This window comes from Neomonachus schauinslandi, chromosome 5 (genome assembly GCF_002201575.2).
Source record: "Neomonachus schauinslandi chromosome 5, ASM220157v2, whole genome shotgun sequence".
NCBI lineage: Eukaryota > Metazoa > Chordata > Mammalia > Carnivora > Phocidae > Neomonachus > Neomonachus schauinslandi.
In genome coordinates, this window is record NC_058407.1 from 11,055,385 (window position 1) to 11,074,425 (window position 19,041).

Sequence of the window (19,041 nt, forward strand, 5' to 3'; positions counted from 1 at the left end):
CATCTCAGGCCTGCTGCTGGGGCTGCCCCGGGGTCCCCCAGCCTGGCTGAGGCTCAGGGCCACCCCACCCAGCAGCCTTCCCCTTGTCCTGCCTGAGGCTGCCACCTGCATCAGGAGGCGGCCTCAGGCAGGACATTATAAGAATGGAGCACTCCTAGCCCCTTCCTCCAGGAAAGGCCTTGAAGTCTGCCCTCGGGCAGCAGGGGACTTGAGGTGATTCCACAGCAGCTGAGGTGTTTTTCTCGAATTTTTAGACAATGGGGTTGGAGAATCCAGTTCTGGGTCTGGACATTTTCTTGGCCCCAGCTTACCCCGTTTCCTGGATCACAGGTGCCGATCTGTAGTTCGTTGGCCCCTGTGTTTGCTGTCTTCCACACAAGTGAATGCTCAGCCCCCAGGAGCCACCTCCGCAGGGCCTTTTACCTGCAAGAAAGGAGACCTGGTGCCAGATGGAAGGCAGAGGTGAAGGTTCTGGGCTCCCACATTCACTGTGTCTTCTTCCTCCTCTTGTGACCCCTGGGGCCTGTTGCTGGCCCGGCACCAGCCTTGTCTCCAGGACTCAGCCGCGGTGTCCTTCCTCGGGCCCCGAGCTCTAGGAGCATCCTCTCCTTCATGCTTGTCTTGGGTCCCAGGACATCCCGATGTGAGCCACAGACAGCAGGGTCTCTGGCACTGGGGCCCCTGGTAGGTGGTTGCCTCGGGGCTGTCTGCCGCCCCTCCACTCCTCCCTGGAGAGTTCTGTGACTTGATCTGCACAGTCCAATCTCCAGGTGAGGTTTGGGGCTGCCTCTCTGGCCTGGGCTGGGTCCCCCTTCTCCTTGCCTGGGCCTGGGGGGCCTCAGCCTGCTGTCTGTGGCCCTTTCTCCTCAGCCTGCCATACCCTATCCCGCCCAGCTCCCCTCGAGGCTGGAAGGCCTCCTCCAAATCTTTCTTGGTTTAGAAGAGCCCTTCCCTGCATCTCTGACAGCCTGTCTCCAGTCCTCTTGGGTCTCCCGAGCTAAGCAAGATCCTGTGTGTGTGTGTGTGTGTGTGTGTGTATGGGGTGGGTGGGGTGTTACACGGTGACAAGGGTGGGGACAGGGGAAGTTGTAGCCTCTCAAAGTCCCTGACCTCAACATTCTTGCCTACCTCTTCCCTGACCTTCTGCTCTGGCATCCTCCCGTGCCCTCGTTTAGAGAACTCCTGGAATCTGGAATGGTCCCGGACATCCACCTCGCTCCCCACCCCTTCCTCTTCTTGCTTTGGCAAAGGAGACTTCCATTTCCGAGGCACAAGAGCGGGGAATGTGTCGACTCTGGCGTGGGCTCTGCCGCAGGGAGCAGAATTCTCTAGAGCTAATTGAAGCAGGGAAGGAGTCATGAGAGGCGACCAGCCAGGGGTACAGAGGACCCGGACTGGAGCTTGTGCTTTCCAGATGGACTCTTCCCCAGGCCACCCGTGAGGCGGCTGCTGCCCCGTGGGCCCTTCGGAAGTCTGGGCTGCGGGCACTGGGACCCCAGCAGCCGGATGGACGTCCTTGGAAGCCGGTGACGGGCTGAGGCCACCCCTGCTGAAGCAGGGGGGAAGGCACAGAAGCAAAAGCCTGCCCTCTGCCTCATGATCTCCTTCCACACCTCTCTGAAGCCTGCAGGGCCAAACCACCTCTGACCCTCAGCTTCAGGGTGGTCTTGGCAGGTGCCAGCAAGGCCCCCTGCAGGAGGGTGGGCCAGTCCCTCCCATCTCTCCCACGGACCAAGTTGCTTATAATTCCCATGGCAACCGTGTGAAGTCGGTGCTTCAGCTCTGTTGTGCGTTTTGGGGGACAGGATCTGAAATAGGAATTTCCTCGAGCTGGTGCAGCGCCTCAGGGGCAGGCTGGGATGGAGCCCACCAGACCCTGCATTCTGATTCTTGCTGTTAAAATCCTGGTGACTGTCGAGCTCTCTGTTATGGATCCTTCATTTAAAGATGAGAAGAGTGGGGGCGCCTGGGTGGCTCAGTTGTTAAGCGCCTGCCTTCTGCTCAGGTCATGATTCCAGGGTCCTGGGATCGAGCCCCGCATCGGGCTCCCTGCTCGGCGGGAAGCCTGCTTCTCCCTCTCCCACTCTCCCTGCTTGTGTTCCTCTCTAGCTGTCTCTCTCTGTGTCAAATAAATAAATAAAATCTTTAAAAAAAAAAAAAAAAGATGAGAAGAGTGAAGTCCAGAAAACAGGGGATGGGGGAGAGCCTTCTCAGGTCACCGGGAGCATGGCATGACCTGGGAGGATGGAGGTCAGATCTCACAATATTTTGACTTGGCCACAGAGATGGGAAGGGGAGGAGGCAGATTGGTCCAGGGTCAAGAGGGGCCCTAGCTCGGGCTATGCACATCAGAGGGCCTGCTCTGCTACTCTAGCCCCCAGCACAACAAGTCTGCAGGGCCACCCCGCTTCTAGACCCTTCTCGGAATACCTGGGATCCCGACATTGTCTGCCTTGTTGGCCCTAGACCTGCTTCCAGGCTCTGTCCTCCCAAGGGCGGACTGTGCCGCCCCCAGCAGGAGAGATGGCCAAGGGTAGCTGTGTGTGTGTGTTGGGGGGGGTGTGGACAGAGCTTGGAGGTGTGGGTTGGGGGGCTATAGGCATCCGTACGAGATGCCACAAATTGTGGGCTAGTGCTGAGGGAAAGAAGGGAAGGGGGTGTGCTCAAGGCCAGGAAAAGGGGCCTCCCTCTCCTGGGGCCACCACATTCGAAAGTCCAAGAATTTGAAGTTCACATCTGTCGTAGGTCATGGGGAAGGTGTATTTGTGTCAGGGCAGGAGGATGTGCTCACAGTTTTTTAACTTGATTTCTAACTGTCAAATACTTAGACTACGGGATCTGAGCTTCCCTCTGTGCTCTGGCCCAGGCCTTGCCAGCACCAGGGGCCCGCCTGGGCTCAGGGCTCACGGAGCCCACCGAGGGCGGTGGATGGTGCGGGACGGGCCCACTGTTTGGGGGAAAAGGCTCTATGAATGGTGTCGGATTAGGAAACGGTTTTGCTTTCTTGTGTCTGGGCGGGAGCAGGTGGGCTTGCAAGTCGGTCACAGAGGAGGGAATGCCCGTGCAAGGAGGGGAAGGGTTGGAAGCAAAGATGGCCCAGCTTGGGCCCAGGACTGGGGGGCTGGATTTTGTCTCCCAGGGGAAGAGGGATGATGGAGCTGGCTCCTGAGGGAGGGAGGGGCAGGGAGAAGGGGAGATCATAAAGGCAGGTTGCATTCACTGTGTTGTCCTCATTGTGCCTTTTTCAGCTAAGTAAAAAAAATGATTATTTTATCTTCCCTCTTCCACTGCTCAGCCCAAGGTTTGCCTAGTTTCTTACTCCAAGGGTCAACCCACGAGCCTTGCTGTATGTGCCATCGGGGGGCGCTGGTACTGGCCGACATCTGCAGTGGAGAAACATAGAGGAGACACGGCCTTGTCCCTTGGGAGCCAAGAAATGCCAGGGCAGGACAGTGGCTTTGGGGGCAGCACACTGGAGAGGGCCAGGGGTGGGGGGGCTGCTTGGACGTGGCCATCCCTTAACCACCTCTAAAGTTCCCTTCACATTCTTTAGGTGAGGATTCAAGGCAAAATGTAACCCTAGTACTTAATGGGGCCTCACGTGGCTCAGTCTCTGCAGCAAATGTCGTTCCTCAAAGCCCAGTCCAACCATCAAATAACAAGGAAAGGCGACGCCGCTCTTCCCTCGCTCTCTTGAAGACCATCAGGATTGCATTTAGGATTCTAGCAATCCTTTCCAGAGACCCCTCTTTAATCTGCTCGTTTGTCTCCTGCCCAGAAATTGCTCCCGCACCGCCCCCTCCACTTCTCTGGTGTTGTGGCTGTCGCTCTGCTTCTGGCCCCCCAGCCAGTTTTGGTCCGTGGGTTCCCCGCTTCCCAGCCCTTTCTGGCCTAAGGACCATACTGGCTTTGGACGTGAAGTCGCCGCACCAGTGTGTCGTTAACAGTTGCCAACCAACCCCTATAGTTAGTGCCAGAGAGCTGTCGCTGTGCCAGGCCTGCTGTTGGCTGCTCTGGTGGGGGAGGGGGGGAGCGGTCCACGGCTCCTGCCCTGGAGGACCTCCCCTTAGGGACAAAGCACCTACTACATGTCTGCACACAATGCTAACCATTTAAACCTCACAGCAGTGCCACAAGATGGGCATCATCAGGTCGTCAGATCTTTGCAGTATGCTAGTGAGATACAGGGTTATTCTTCGTGTATGGACCAGGGAACCGAAGCTCAGCAAACGCTCATTAATATAAGCAAGGCCAGACTCCCACAGCTCACGCCCCTGCCTCAGGCCTGGCTGACCCCAACACCCATCAGCAGATGATGACTTGTCCCAGGCCAGGCTCTGAGCCAAGGGCGGAAATGACCACCAGGGGTGACCCTGAAAAGGGAAGGAGTATGGTGGCCCAGGCGCTGAGACTCGGAGGGCTTGCCGGCACTCCAGGGCCTCAGTTTCCACCTCCGTGAAATGGAGCTAGCCACACCTACTCCAGTGAGCAGGGGAGTGCCGAGAAGCACGCCCACAGGGCTTGGCCCAGCGAGGCTGTCCAGGAATATCAAGCCGAATGCAGGAAGACGTGAAGCAATGATGGAAGCATATGTTTTGTCCAAAAGAAATAGGCCCCAGAGCTGGGGAGGCCGAGAAGCTGGGGGTGGGATAAAAGGAAAAGGGGAGCGCTGGGGGCGTGGAGAGGTGGGATCTGGCAGCTGCCTGGCAGGGGGGCCTCCCACCACCCAGCTCCTTCCTCTCCTTCCCCGCCTGCCTCTGGCTGGATCATGAAGTCCTACAGATTGCATCTTCGATGTTGCTGGAGTTGGTCCTCTCCGGTGGGGCCTTACTCCGGGCCTCCGGCTCTCTCGGATCCCCTCAACAGCCGGAGAAACGCATGCGTGCGCAAAACGTGTCCGCTCATTGATTCTCTACTGCATGGGCTCTCCGGGGCCCCAGGGCTTCAGATACCATCCACATATTGATGACGCTGAGCTGCAGGTCCGGCCCAGACACCCCCGGCGGCCCCCCAGACCTCCTGCTTCCACATAAGTGGCAGTACTCAGCTGCCCCAGTCACCACCGCAGGTGGTCTTTACTGAGCTGTCCCCTCACTCTCACGTGCGGTGGCACAGACTTTACCTGGAAAGCCCTTCTCCAAGCTGACCGTTCCCTCCATGTGCACCATTCCCCCTGTGGGCCTTCCCCGGGGTGATGGCAGCAGCCTCCAAACTGGCCTCCCTGCCTCTGTCGTGAGCCCCAGTCCCTCCCCTTGCAGCCGCCGGAGGGACCGTGGTGGGCATGCATCCGGCTGTGCCCTCATCTGGTTAAAGAAGCTCACGGCCTCCCTCAGCCAGGCCGAGCAGGCTCTTCACCCGGTCACGCTGTTCTCTCTGCTGGGGTTTCCCCGCCGGACCTCCCTTTCTCCCCTCTACCTTCCTGTAAAGAAGGCTCCTTTTGTTCAAGAGAGCCCTCCCCACCAACACACGGCGCTGCCGGGCCAGATAGGGCCCTGTCCCCAGCCCGGGGCCAGGCTGGATTGGGCTGAGGCCACCGTGGTGGTCCTACCCCCCTTGCCAGTGATTGGTTTAGGAATGGCCATGTGACCCGGTTCCCACCAAGGAGGGGAAACCCGACGATGAGGAAGTGAACGACGGTGTAGAGAATTCTGCTAACAATTTAGGGCAAGCTCAAACTTCAGTGGGTGTCCTTCCCACTGGGGGAACTTGGTAAAAGCACAAAGGCCCAGGCGCCCCCCCCCCCCCCCCCGCCCTTTCAACGAGCCCCGCCTCTGAGTTCTTAGCATTCCAGGAGATTGTGAAGCCCTCCAGCATCAGGGGACCCCTGACTTAGAGGAAAGGAAGCCAGCATTTGGTCTGGTGCTAAGCTGTGCCCATCTGACTTTGACACAAATCCTCAGGGCCAAGCATTGTTGTTACAGATTGTTTTGCTAAGTAGGGAGTCCCCCATATGAGGCATAACTACAACTCAGACAAAGGTAACCAATGCAATAGCAAAAGGAGGGTACCGGAAAGGTAATTCTTAGGTGGTGAAATGAAAATGGCTGAGAAACCTTCCAGTGCGGCAGAGATCACTAGCTGTCCTCCAATATCCACCCTCCCTTCTTCCATAGGAGCAGAATCCTTGAGTTTTGGCTGGCCACGCGGTCATCTAGAATAAAGACTCTCCCTAGCCTCGCATCGAGGTGAGGCCATGTGCCCAAGTTCTAGCCAGTGAGAAGGAGCAGATTCCCGGAACCTTCCTGAAAAGACAGCTGGTAGGTGCTCTTTGTCTCCTTTTCCTTTATCCTTCCTTTCTTCTGCTGGCTGGAAGACAGGACATGATGGTTGGGGCTCTGGCAGCCATATTGGACTGTGAGATCCTGGAACAAGAGATCACACACAGCAAACAAGAGAAAGAGGCTGGGTGATGCCACCGTGGAGTAGAGCTGTCATGTCAGCCCTGGATGGCCCACCTCGAGATTTTACTTGAGCGATACCTTTCTGGCTTAGGTCTCTGGTCTTTGTACCCATGCCTAATTCTAACTGATAAAATGACTATAGAGAAATGCAAAGTCAGACCATGGACTGTCCTTTTTCATTCAGGAGATTGGCAAGAATGAAAAGATGATTATACCACTAGAGACCGTGTGGCACCATTGTTAATAACCCACCTGGGCTGGACTCCAGCCGTGGACTTACCAGCTATGCAAGCGTGGAGCAGATCTGTCACTTCAGCACCTTGTGCCTTTTTTGGGTGTTCCCTTACCTGAAAAAAAAAAAAAGGTTGGGGAAAAAAACAGCATTCATCTATAGAGTCTTGGCGAGAAATAAATTCTGAGAACAGTGCCCAGTACAAGCATGCACGCAAGTATCTGCCTTTCCTGTTACCGCCGAGCTACCCTCCCGCTGTCGTGTGTGGGGGTAGATGGGCCATGTTCACCCTCGGTCAGAGGGAGTGTACAATGTAGACAGCCGGTTCAGAGGGCTCTTGGCCATATCAAAACTTCAAAAGTCCATACGGGACTCTTTTCAACATGGCCCCTGGAACCTGGCAATCTGCCCTAGGAACCTGAAGCCCTTGGGGCCAGATGTGTTCCAGACTTTAGCGATGTGGTGCGTATGCCCCACTCTGGGGCGTTCCCTCATGGGGCCTGGGGGTGTTTCATGCTGTGGACTCCTTGCGGTCTTCAGCCCCCTCTGATTTCAGCCTCCGGCAGACAGTGGCCCCCCTCGAGTGCAGCTGGGAAGTTCTGGGGCATGAGTGCTCGTAGGGGCACCCTCGCCTGATAGGGCCCAGGCGCAGGTGGGTGAGTGCTCAGCTGCCTTCAGTCCTTTCTCAGGAGGTCCGAGAGGGGTTGACTTCCCTGCTCGTTGCCCCATGGCCCTCTGCAGTGACCTCAACAATGACCCTTGTTTGGGCTTTCCCCTGTTCCTCTCCCCAATCCCTGCCTCCTGCTTCCTGGCATCATCTTCTGAATAAACCACCTGCGCTCAAGTCCTACCTCTGGCTCTGCTTTTGGGGAGCCCAGCCCAAGACCGCCCCTTAATGAAACACACTATTTTTTCAGCAAGCTGCATCCATATTCACAGTAAGATAAACAAAGACTTTAAATAGTCTATCAATTTGGGTTGGGTTTGCTGCCAAATAGGTAAAGAAAAGGGGTTTGGTTTTCTGAGTGTTTGGATTTCATAGCTGCGGGTACGGGACTAGCCTCTACTCACCTGGTACATAGAGGCACAGTCTCTCCCGCTTGGTTCAGTCAGGGGAATGGAGAACTTCCCATTGCCATGGATTGCTCCCAGAAGGCCCCAAGGACACAGCAGTTCCCAAGACCTGGAGGTCCTGCCCCAAGGAGCTGACCTCCAAGTGGGAAGAAACAGTCAATAAGCCTAGGTACAGAAGGTGATTTGGCCTCTGGCAACAATGGGAAAGGAGATCCCAAGGTGGGAAGACAAGATTGCATTTAATGGGGTGTTCAGGGGAGGCCTGTTGCCAGGATGATGTCTGAGCAGGGACCTGACCGGTGAGAAGGGGCCCTGGACACGGATCCAGGGACAGGGAACAGCAGATGCAAAGGCCCTGAGGCAGAGTGGGGTTTGACTTGTTTGAGGAGGTGCAAGAAAACCACAGGGGGAGGCACAAGAGCCGACAAGAAGATGGGAGCAGGCCTGGGTTAGAGAATCTCTAGTGTCTAAGAGCAGAGGGGTGTACTGAAGGGCTTGGGGTGGGGGGAGGGGGGAGGGGGGCCCCCACGATCTGATTTGGAAGAGCCCTCTGCTTGACACTCGCAGAGTATTAGCAACAGGGCGGATTCAGAATGAGCTGAGTGGTGTTCGCTGCCCACACGAACCCCATGTCCTCTCCAACAGTATCCACGCCCTCTCGGCGGGAATGAGAACCGCCACCACCACGGGTGCTCCTGATTGGTCTAAGGTGACCGCAGCCCCTGCCAGTGATAGGTCGGGAGTGCACACGTGACCATTCCCTGCCAAAGAAACGTCAGGAAGAGTCAGCGGGGGTTCTGGGGAGGCCTTGGGGAGTAGCTGGCTTGGGGGTGATACCTTTCGAGAAGATGGGGAGCCCGCAGAAAGAGGGAAGAGGCTGCTCCTGCACCAGGAGCCCAAGGCACTCCATGCTTCTGCCCTGCTGAACTGGGGATGTGTTGGTGGTCCATATGACACTGAGCCGGGTTTCAGCTCCCGGCAGCGGAAACTTCCAGACGGACAGCAAGCAAAATGTCCATTGGAACGGAGGGTCCAACAAATCAGGGCCGGTTCTGTGCTACGGAATACAACAGAGCCATCACAAAGAATGCAGGGTAACCTCGTGTCCTGAAAGGGACCCAGCCATTGGAGATGCTGTTTGTTCTCAACCTGAATGATTCTGTCCCTAGCTAAGTTGCCAGGTTAAGCAAATAAGAATGCAGTGCAAGCCGTTAAATTTGAATTTCAGATAAACGATGGATAATTTTTGTAAAGTCAAAAAAAATCTCAGATGGTGCCTATTAACTGGATGTCCTGTATTTTATCTGACAACTGTACTCCCAGAGGACTTTCGGCGGCGCCTGGAGCCGCTTCTGACTGTCGGTATTGGGAGGAACAACCCTGGCAGCGAGAGGCCGGGGACCCGACCCTACTGAATGCCCTCCAGTGCAGAAGACAGCCCACAGCAAGGAATGATCCCGCCCCAAATGTCAGTAGTGCCAAGGTTGAGAGCCTCTGTATTATGTGAAAAACAATGACCCGGTAGGATATGGTAGGATCCCGTGTATGTGTGTGGGTGTATGTGTTTTAAATCCAACCAAGCTATACAATTGCATAGAGAAAGGTTTGGAAGGTCCCACACCAAAGTCATGTGGGGGTAAGGAATGCTTATTACTTCTCCGTCTAAATACTTCTGCAGTGTTTTCTTCTTTTTAAAGTTAATACATTTGAAGTTACTATAAATGTACACACACACACACACACACACAGAAAGCACACGGATCAAAATGTGCGGTTTTTCACAAAGTGAACATGCTCACGACACAGCCCTCCAGGGGAAGACACGGTCTGTGACCAGCCTTCCATGAGGCCCCTCGTGTCTCCTTCGGGTCTCTGGCTGCCCTGCTGGGATCGCGGCTCTCCGGACTCCTAACCTTCAAACAGACCCATGCAGTATGTAGTCATCGGGGTCTGGCTTCCTCCCCGCAGCAGTGTGTCTGAGAGAGTCGCTCACACTGAGTGTGCCTTCGCTTGTTCTCACGGCTGTGAAATATACCACCATTTATCCGGCCCTTCTCCTGTTCACCGACACGTGGGTTGTTTCCAGAATGGTCCCACGAGGAATCAAGCTGGTATGAACATCCTTCCGCAGGTCTTTGGGTGAGCATATGTGCTCACTCTTGACAGCTACTCACGGCGGCAGAAATCATTCAGCCCGAGGGGGTGTTTGCGTTCAGCTTTCTGACCAGAGAGCTTCCCAAGTCCTTGCACCGATTTCCACGTCTGCCAACCGTTCGTGAAAGTTCTCGTTATGCCGCCTCCTTGCCAGCCCTCCATACGGTCTAGCTATTTCATTGTAGTTCCTCTGGTGGGTGCACACACTGGTAATCCGTGTGATCCTGATAATGAAGCTCAGCACTTGCTCCCATCTCTGGGGACCCCGTGGATATCCCCTTCTGTGCAATGCTCGTTCAAGTCGCTTGTCCACTTTGCTCTCAGGTCGTCTCCTTTTCTCTCCTTGATTTGTAACTGAGTCCTGTTTGCAAATATCTCTTCCCATTGTGTGGCTTGCCTTTTTCCTCGCTGCCAGGGCTGCGTCCTTTTCTGGACCTTGACATCACCCAGACCCAGGTAATAGAATGGGGACTTTTGTGAAGTGACTCAAGGCCGAGGAGGTCACAGACACTCTTAGCATAATAAGGTCCTGGGGAAAGAACAGCTGGAGGTCAACCTTTGCTGTGTGAAAGGTCTGGTTGTCCTTTTATAAGTGCCACTGTTGGACTAGACCCCCTCCCAGGGCAGGGTGGGGGGAGGCTCTGTTCCTCCTTCCCCCAGGACCTGAGCGCCCCTCTGCCTCCCCTCCATTCCCCACCAGGGCAGTGGCAGAGCTGGACAAAAGCTGAGAAGGACCTGACAGCCCCTGATGAAGCCTGGATGCAAGAGGAGGCAGAACTTCGGTCAGAGGAAGGAATTAAAAAGAACCAAGGTATGGAGCCGGAGGGGGGCAGGGCAAAGGAAGGGTGAAGAGGGCAGAGGGTCCTGGAAAGTGCTTCCCGCTGTCGTGGATGGAACCTCACCCCACCCACCAGTGTCTCTTGCCTGCATCATTGCACATCCCTCGTACTGGCCTCCCAGCTTCCATTCTTGCCACCCCATCCCTAACTACCCACTTTGTGCCAGCAGCCAGAGTCTCGAGATCATTTAAAATGAACAAGAGAACACATTTCTCTTGTGCTTAAAACCTCCAGGGGCTGCTTTTTGTGCTTAGAAGGCATTGCGCATAATTTCTAGGGTCAACCAAGCAAGACATGGTCTGGCTTGGACTGTGTCTTTTACCGCCCTCGGCCCCAGCCGCACTGGCCGCCCGTGGCTCAGACAACCACCTGTTCAGCCTCAGGGCCTTTGCATGTGCTGTTCCTGCCATCTAGAAGGACAGGCCCCATACGTTTGCATATTGGCTTCTCATCATTCGGGCCTTTTCTCAGTGTCACCTCCCCTCTGGGGGTCTTCCCAGAGCTCTCGAATCTGACCCTGCCCCAAGTCACTATCCCCTCACTCTTAGATTTCCTTCCATTATACTCACTCTGAAATGATTTACTTTTCTAATCAGTGGACTTGTCTGTCGGGTTCCTCGCTATGTCCCCAGAGTCCCAGCGTGTACCCAGCACACAGTCCGTACTTGATAAGGATTCTTTGCTGAAGGCTGCTGGAGTCTGGATTGATGGGAGGTCCCCTGGGATCCTGCGTAGGCCCCACCGGATGAGGGAATGTGCACTCTGGGGAGGACACTAAGAGGCTACTTGCTAGGGTTACTTATTACCTGGGTAAATAAACAACCATTACGAAAAGTAGTATTAATTACTAAAGAAAACCACCGAGCTGGATGAACCGTCAGTGTCCTCCACCCTGGCCAGTGTCTGACATATCCGAGGTCTGAGGAGCCCACACAGGGCCGGGCCCTTGAGACGGGGTTGGCTTCAGATGGGAGCAGGTAGGGGGAGGGGAGAGTGCATCTTCCAGTTCCAGCCAGAGGTACCCTCCTGGGCTGCCTGGGAGGGAGGACGGGGTGCTGGGGTTATGTGAGTGCCCCCCACCCCACCCTGGATGACTGCCAGCTCAGAGTCGGGGAGCCTAGGGGCCCCAGGAGGCACAGAAACACTGTCTGGTCAGGGGGCCAGGGAGGAGCAAAGATGCATGATGAGGTCCCAAGGACAGAGGGAAGGTCTGTGAGGAACCCACTCATAGTAAAAACAAAAACATAGTAAAAACAAAACAAAAGAAATAATGAGGCCAGGAACCAGAGCAGGTTTGGAGTGAACTGTTGGCAGCCTCTTGCTTTGGCCGAAAAACTGAAAGGTGTGGAAGCCACGCAGCCGGGCTTCGAGGAGAAATCTCATTTTACAGAGGGGCAAACTGAGGCCCAGAGGCGGATGGGCAGGGATGCCACTCTCTGGACTACCAGCCCAGTGCTCTTTCCTCCAAGCTTTGGATTCTGCAGATAGCCAGATAGCCAGAACTCAAGGGAGGGGATGGAGGAGCTTGGTGGGGTGCAGGGGAGTGGGGTGGGGGCACTGGCTCCCATTGGGGAAGTGAAAGGTGCCTGCAAGCCTTGGAGGAAGGGGAGCAGCAGGGGAGTGGGATCATCCCCAGCAAGCAGCCCTGCCAGCATAGGGAGAAGTGAGGGAGGAGGAGGAGGAGGAGGAGGAGGGCAGGGCTGGGGGCATTAGGATTCCAGGCAGCTGCCGACACCCAATTTTCCAGCTGGGTGCCCTAGCCTGTTCTCTGAGCACCCTGCCAGAGCCGGTCTAATTGACAGGGAGAGAGGAGGCTGCTGGTGGGGTAGGGGGGAGCAGGGGTGGGAAAGGACAGGGGGAGGGAGGGAAGGAGAGGAGGGAGACAGAGGGAGGAGGGAGTGGAGTGGGGGGGGTAAAGGGGAGAAGGATAGGAAGCAATGGGACCCCTGGGGCTGCAGGGGAACACGGACCCTGGGGGAAGAGGGTTTGCAGGTTGATGCAGCTGGAAGGCAATCAGTTCCACCCCCTGGTTTAAGGGAGGAGGAACTGCCCAGAGAGAAGCAGCAACTTACCTGGGGTCACACAGCCAACAGGTGACAGAAGCAATATACCAAGAGGCAGGGGCAGGTTTCCTGACTCAGGCCACAGGAGGGAGAGAGAATCCTGGGAAGAGAGGGAGAGGCTTCTGGGGCAGTTGGAAGGGGTGAATTCCCGGGAGACTGGGGGTGGCCCTGGCCTCCTCCTGGGGTCCTGGGGACGTGCTTGGGCAGCGGCTGCCTGCCTCCCGCCTCCCCTCCCACGGGCCTTCTGCCTGGCGATGGCAGGAGGGCCTAGCAGGGATCATTGGCCTTCTGACACGGTGGGTAGATGGGTAGATGGCCGGAGTGGGTGCCAAGGCCGCCCCCTCCAGCTCCCCTGGTGCTGACTGGAGTAGTAAGCGCTAATGACAGGATTCGGGGCTCAGCCCCCGGGGCGGGCCAACAAGGGAGGGGCTGGTGGATGGTGGGAAGAGAAGAGTGGGGAGGGGAGGGACCGCCCAGCCCCTGCAGCCCCTCAGGTGACCTGGGCCTGCCTCAGGATGTGCCCCAGCCACGCTGGGTTGGTCGTGGGCATCCATTCACTCAGCTGCTGGGCCCAGGGTGTCCACGCCCCCCCTCAGCCCGCAGCTGAGGTCACCGTGTCCCGGCAGAAGCTTCTTCAGGCTGCGACTTCACGTGGCATTTACAAGAACTAAACCTCATCTATTTCTTGCCTCCACCCCGTTCCTGCTTTTTCCATGTTTTGGCCACTTGGCCCCTTCTAGACAAGCTTGGCCCAAACAGGGATTGCACTGGTGCATCCCGTTCTCCTTTGACCTGCTCTCCTGGGGTGTGTCTGGGCCCCCGGGCTCTGGCGGGGACGGCGGGACAGCAGTCCTCTGGCAGGGCTGTGGCCGGTGGGTGCTGCCAAGCCCTCTGGGCGCTGTGTCCTTCCACTGGGGGTGCTCTTGACTGCCAGCTGCTGCCCCGGGGGGATCCCAGAACCCCCAGCGGTATCTCTCGGGGGGATCCTTAGCTCTCAACTGCCTGTCCTCCCGCCCCCCCAACCCGATCCCGTGTCTCAGGAAGCGCTGGCTTCCTCTGTGCCCACCGACTGGGCGAGCATCTCCTTCCTCCCTGTGCTGTGCGCAGACACACGCTTCAGACTTTTATTTAGAAACTCGAAAGCTGAGCCTTAACTTCTGTGGGCATAATCACACCCTGAAGGTGGTGAGTCTGGAATGTTCCAGGCTGGAGAAAGCCAGTAGCATAAGTCGGTAGTGGTGAGAGGGGGATGTAAGCCCAGCATGGGTTGACATGTGTTCCCATGCAGAGCCTCACATGCATCAGTGACCCCCCCCCCCCCCTCCATGCCAGGTGATTCTCTGGTGGATGAGGGAGAAGGGGAGGGGACCAAGGGATCCGATGTACCTGGGAGGGAGGAGGGTCTGTGAAGGGGTCTCCCCTTCCCTGGGCTTACCTTGTGCCAAGCTGGGAGTCAGGCGTGTGGGTCTAGGATGGGGTTGAGGCCGGAGGTGGAGGTGGGCAGGGCCCCTGGGGAGCTTCTCCAGAACTTCCAGGCATCCTTGAGCAGAAGTAGGCCAGTCGGCCAAACTGGGGCAGGAACAGGGAATCTGGGCCGAGGGCCTGGTTGGTCCCCAGGGCTGTGCCTCGTGCTCTGGCACCTCTCTGCTGCCCGCCCCTGCTGGGGCAGCCCAGGGCAGGCTGGCTGTCCACCCGCTGGTTAGTCCCTGGCCCTCACCACTGCATAGCCCTTCATTGGCCCTCGTTCCATCCTAAGGAACCAAGGCCCCAAGAAGGAAAGTAGCCCATCTCCAACCCCAGGACAGCTGTATGGCAGGGCTGGGATCTGGCCCCTGGCCTCTGTGATGGTAGGGCTTAGCCTTTTCTAGGCTGTCACACTGCTGTGGCCTTCAGGGGAGATGGGAGAGGGCAGGCAAGCTCTCTAGTCCTGGACTGCAGGCCCAGCAACCCTAAGCAAGGATGTCGTAGAGGGGCTTTGAATAGTAGAGACGTTGGATTTAGGGTTTCTTCTGGCCCCAGACTCAAGGAATTTGGGAGTTCTCTGCCTTAGAGTATCAGACATCATGCCTTTTCTGGGGGAATCTGCATCTTCAGAGAGGACTTTTCCAGATGCAAAGGAATGGATTGATAATGATAGGTCGGAGGCCTGGTGACTAGCGTGTGCGTGTGTGTGTGTGTGTCTCTGTGTGTATCTGTGTGTGTGTGTACTACCACCTAACAGTTGTGTAACACTGGGGGAGTCCCTCAGCCTCTCTGAGCTCAGTGTGTTCCCCGATGACAGGGAGGCCGCCGGCCCAGGCCCAGCCCAGGAGCTGCCCGGTCTGTCGGGGGCCACGGGGCAGATGGATACTGAGAACAGCTGGGCTTCAGTGGCCGGAGGTAAGGGTTGTTATGTCCATGGTTTGGGTCGTGATCTTTGTCCAGCCAGGCAATCGGAAGCCTGTGTTGAGGAATGAAGCAGAGTTGCCTGATGGTGAACCCCTGCACCTTTGGAATAAGCGTGGAAGTCAACCCCTTCTAGAAATAATGAAGGTGAGGCTGGTTCCGGAGCAGGATGCCTGGGGGTTTGGGGGAGTAGAGGCAGAGAGAGCCAGGGGGGGTAGAGGTGGTTTGGCTGCAACCCCCCACCACACACACACAGCTGAAGGGGCTGCAGAGAGGTGGCTGAGCCCCCCTGAGGGGTGGGTGCAGGCTCTTCACCGAGTGGGGGCTGTGTGGATGTGTGTGGGTGCCTAGTGGGTGTGCATGTGGTGTGCACCCCTGTGTTGGTACCCGGGCCTTCCCGGACACCCCTGTTTTCCGCTGTCGCAGAGAGAGCTGCCCACAGGCCCTGCTGTCTCTGGCCAAGGGCAGAGGAGTTCTTTATTTCCATGGCCTTCCACGGTGATTAAGTCTCCAAACTTTTTCTTAACCATCATTTCTTCAAAATGAAAAATCAAATTGCATCTCCAAGCAGCTTGGAAATCGATTTCTTTCGAAATGAACTTTTGGAGAAGCGATTCCAAAGAGAAATAAGAGGAGGAAGGTGGGAGGGGGAGAGGGCGGGGACAGAACAGCTGCCAGGGCCTCTGAGGGCCCAAAGGGGTGCCCTGGACAGGCTGGGGCCCCCCCTCCTCACCTTCCCCCCCCGCCCCCGCCCAGCCGCAGCTTGGACAGTGCCCCCCACCCCTGCCGGCCCTCAGTCCTGACCCTGCACTGGGGCCTGGCGGCCCGGCGTGGGAGACCCAGCAAGTGCCCACCTCACGTGCAGGTCTGAGCCCTTCGGGGGCAGAAACGGGGCTCCACAGTCAGCCCAGGAAGGATGGGCTGTCGTGTTTGCCTGTAGAGGTTCCAGTTCAGGTAGATGTGAAAGGCTCAGCACTATACCAGGGTAGGTGCGGGGTCAAGGGAGGGGGGCAGCTCCGTGCCAAGGAGAGTCACAGCCAAGTCCAGCATTCAAGGAAGGACAGGTGGGGGTGGGGTTGGCGGGAGACCCTTCACGGGGGAAGAGGTGTATGCCTCAGGGCTTGTTTGCGTCCCTACTGTGTGCCAGGGACTTTGGCATTTATGAATCCATTTTACACATGAGGAACTGAGGCTCAGAGAGGTGGAGCAACTTGCCCGAGGTCACACAGGGAGAAAACCCAGATCATCCTTGGTCCCCAGCCTGTACACCACCCAGGGTCCCCACAGAGAGCATCTCGGGAGGGCTTCCCGGAGGAGGTGGCTAGTGAAGGTGATGGAGAGGGAACGGCAGAGAGGGTATTCCTGGCAGGGGAAACTGCACAGTGACAGGCAGAGGGTGCACAGAGTGGGGATGGCGAGGCAGTGGCTCACAGTCCGGGGAAGCAGGGAGACGGGGTGGACAGGAAACAGGCCAATTCCGCCCCTGTGAGGGGGCAGGGGGAGGGGCTCCTGGTCTCAACAGGCAAAGGGGGTGGATGGGGAGAGCTGCCTGCCAGAGGGTACGGCGGGGGGGGGCGGCGGGGGCGGGGGCGGTGATGGTGGCACCCACAACAAGGGCTTACTAGGGGCTAGGCGCTGTTCTAAGGGTCTCACATGAACGAATCTGGCAGCCCAGTGAGGCAGGTACCAGGACGATCCCATCTTACAGATGCGAACGCGGAGATCAGAGAGGTTGAGTCAGAGCTCAGAAGTGGTAACACTGGGACTCCCACGCAGGCTCGCCCCTAACCCCCCCCCCCCCGCTCTGCTGGGGAGAGAGAGCAGGGGAGCAGCGGGGAGGTGGGAGGGCCGGCTGCCCCAGCGGCTGGGCTGGGTGAGGCCCCGCGGAGGAGGGCAGAGGAGGCCTGCACGGGAGGACCCTCGTAGGCCATGCTAAGGAGCTGGGGCTTCCCCTGAATGCTGAGGGCCTGTGGAGTCTTCCAGGAGCAGGGTGGGGGTGATGGTGTGACCAGGGCTCCCCCCGCCACCCTCCCCTGCCCGCGGCAGAGGCACGGGCATGAGGGGCAGGAAAGAGAGGCAGCCCACGGGGAGAGGCAGAGGCAGAGTTTCCTGGGGTGCGACAGGAGGCACCCAGAGCCTGTCTGTCTGTTCCCGACACTGTTCCTCCTGGGCCCCGAGAGCCGGCAGCGCCAGGGCCTTCTGTGGCGGCCTAGAGCTCCGGGGCGAGTGGGGTACGTGTGCGTGTGAGGGTGTGTGGATTTGCGTGAGTGTGAGGTGGCTGCTGGGTTAGTGGGGGGGGATGTGTGTGTGTCTCGTGGTGGTGATGGTGGCGGGTGCGGACACGGTGCAGCCAGCCCAGGGCAGGAAGGTGCCGGGAGAGGGTGATGGGGTGCTGGCTCGGCTGCCGCGCACTGCAGTGTGGGAGCTCAGTGTGGCTCTCAGAGAGCCTGGCCCGTCCCGTGGCAGGTGCTCCTCTGGTCCTCGCCCCTTCCCCACGCTGCTCTGCCCACCCTCTGGTTGACACCTGAGGGAGGGGAGCTGAGGCCAGAAAGAGCAGGGGGGAAGAGGGTTGGGGAGATCTAGAGGGGGCAGGGAGGTGGGGCAGCAGGAGGTGGGGCAGCAGACGGTGGGGCCTGGAGGTCAGTGGGGGCGCGGGGGCAGGTTGGGGGGCCCTGGGAGAGAAGCGCCAGCAAGGCCCGGCTGCCTCCCTCCCTGGCTGGCAGCTGGGGTCAGCAGGAGTGCTGGGGGGGGGGGTGGCTTAGCAGCAGGGGGGAACAGGGAACGCTGGCCAACGTGGAGGAGGAGGAGGAGGAGGATGAGGAGAAGGAGGCAGAACCACAGGCTGTGGAGTGGAGCCGTGGGGGCTGAGAGACAGACAGAAACCTCAGGCCGGAGACAGCCTGGGGGGGCTTGGAGGAGGCACCTCCTCTGCGCCAGGCTCCGGGGAGCTAGTCCTCACAGCAGACGAGACAATGGGCTTGTGGGATGCCCCGTTTCCCTGGGGGAAACTGAGGCTTAGGTGGTCCCGCAAGTGTTCAGGCAGAGGGGGGATCATAGAGCCCAGGGTTTTGTAGGGAGAGGGTGGGGAGGGGAGGGGGAAGGGGAGGTGGGGGGGAATGTGGGGTCTAGACCTTTCGGCTGGGGCTCCCTCATGCCTGGGGATTCCTGGACAGAGGGAGGGGGCTAGCCTGAGGGTGGGAGCTCTGAGATCTAGTCTCCACCTTGTGACACCTCGCTGTGTGTCCTTGGCCAGTCACTGCCCCACGGTGGGTCCCAGTCTCTCTGTCTGTGAAGTGGAGGAGGCCTTGAACTGCATCATCTGCTGTATTTCTTTCAGCTTCTGTGACTCGAACCCCACGAGACCCACCTTGCTGACATTCACGGAGAGCCGATGGGCACAGCTAAGCTCCCTACCCAGGACTTTCCTTTAGCTGCTGTGGGAGCACTCTCTCCAGCTCTCTGTGCCTCAGTTTCCCCCTGCTCTGATGGGATAGAGGGACTTGAAATGGATCTGTCTGCCCAGGCCTGGCACAGACTAGCTGGATGAATGCCTCCTGTCTCCCCTCCCTCCCCACACCTAGCTTCCCCAGCTCTTGAAGCCTCCGCAGGCTGGCTCTGATGAAAGGTTCATTTTCCTTTCATTGTGCAGGTGACAAATTCTGCCGCCAATAATCTCTTGTGAAAAATCAACAGTGAAGCCCAGCGGCTCCCAGGGTCCCAGAGAAATTTGAGTGGATTTCTGGAGGAACAGGGTGGAAAAAAACCCAGGGACAGCTGTGGGATCTGGGGGGCAGGGGAACAGAGAGGGACAGCCACACTCAACAGTGTGCAGCCGGGACTGGACCGCACTGGCACCTCGAAGGGAGGGGCTGCCCTTCTCATCACATCGGGAG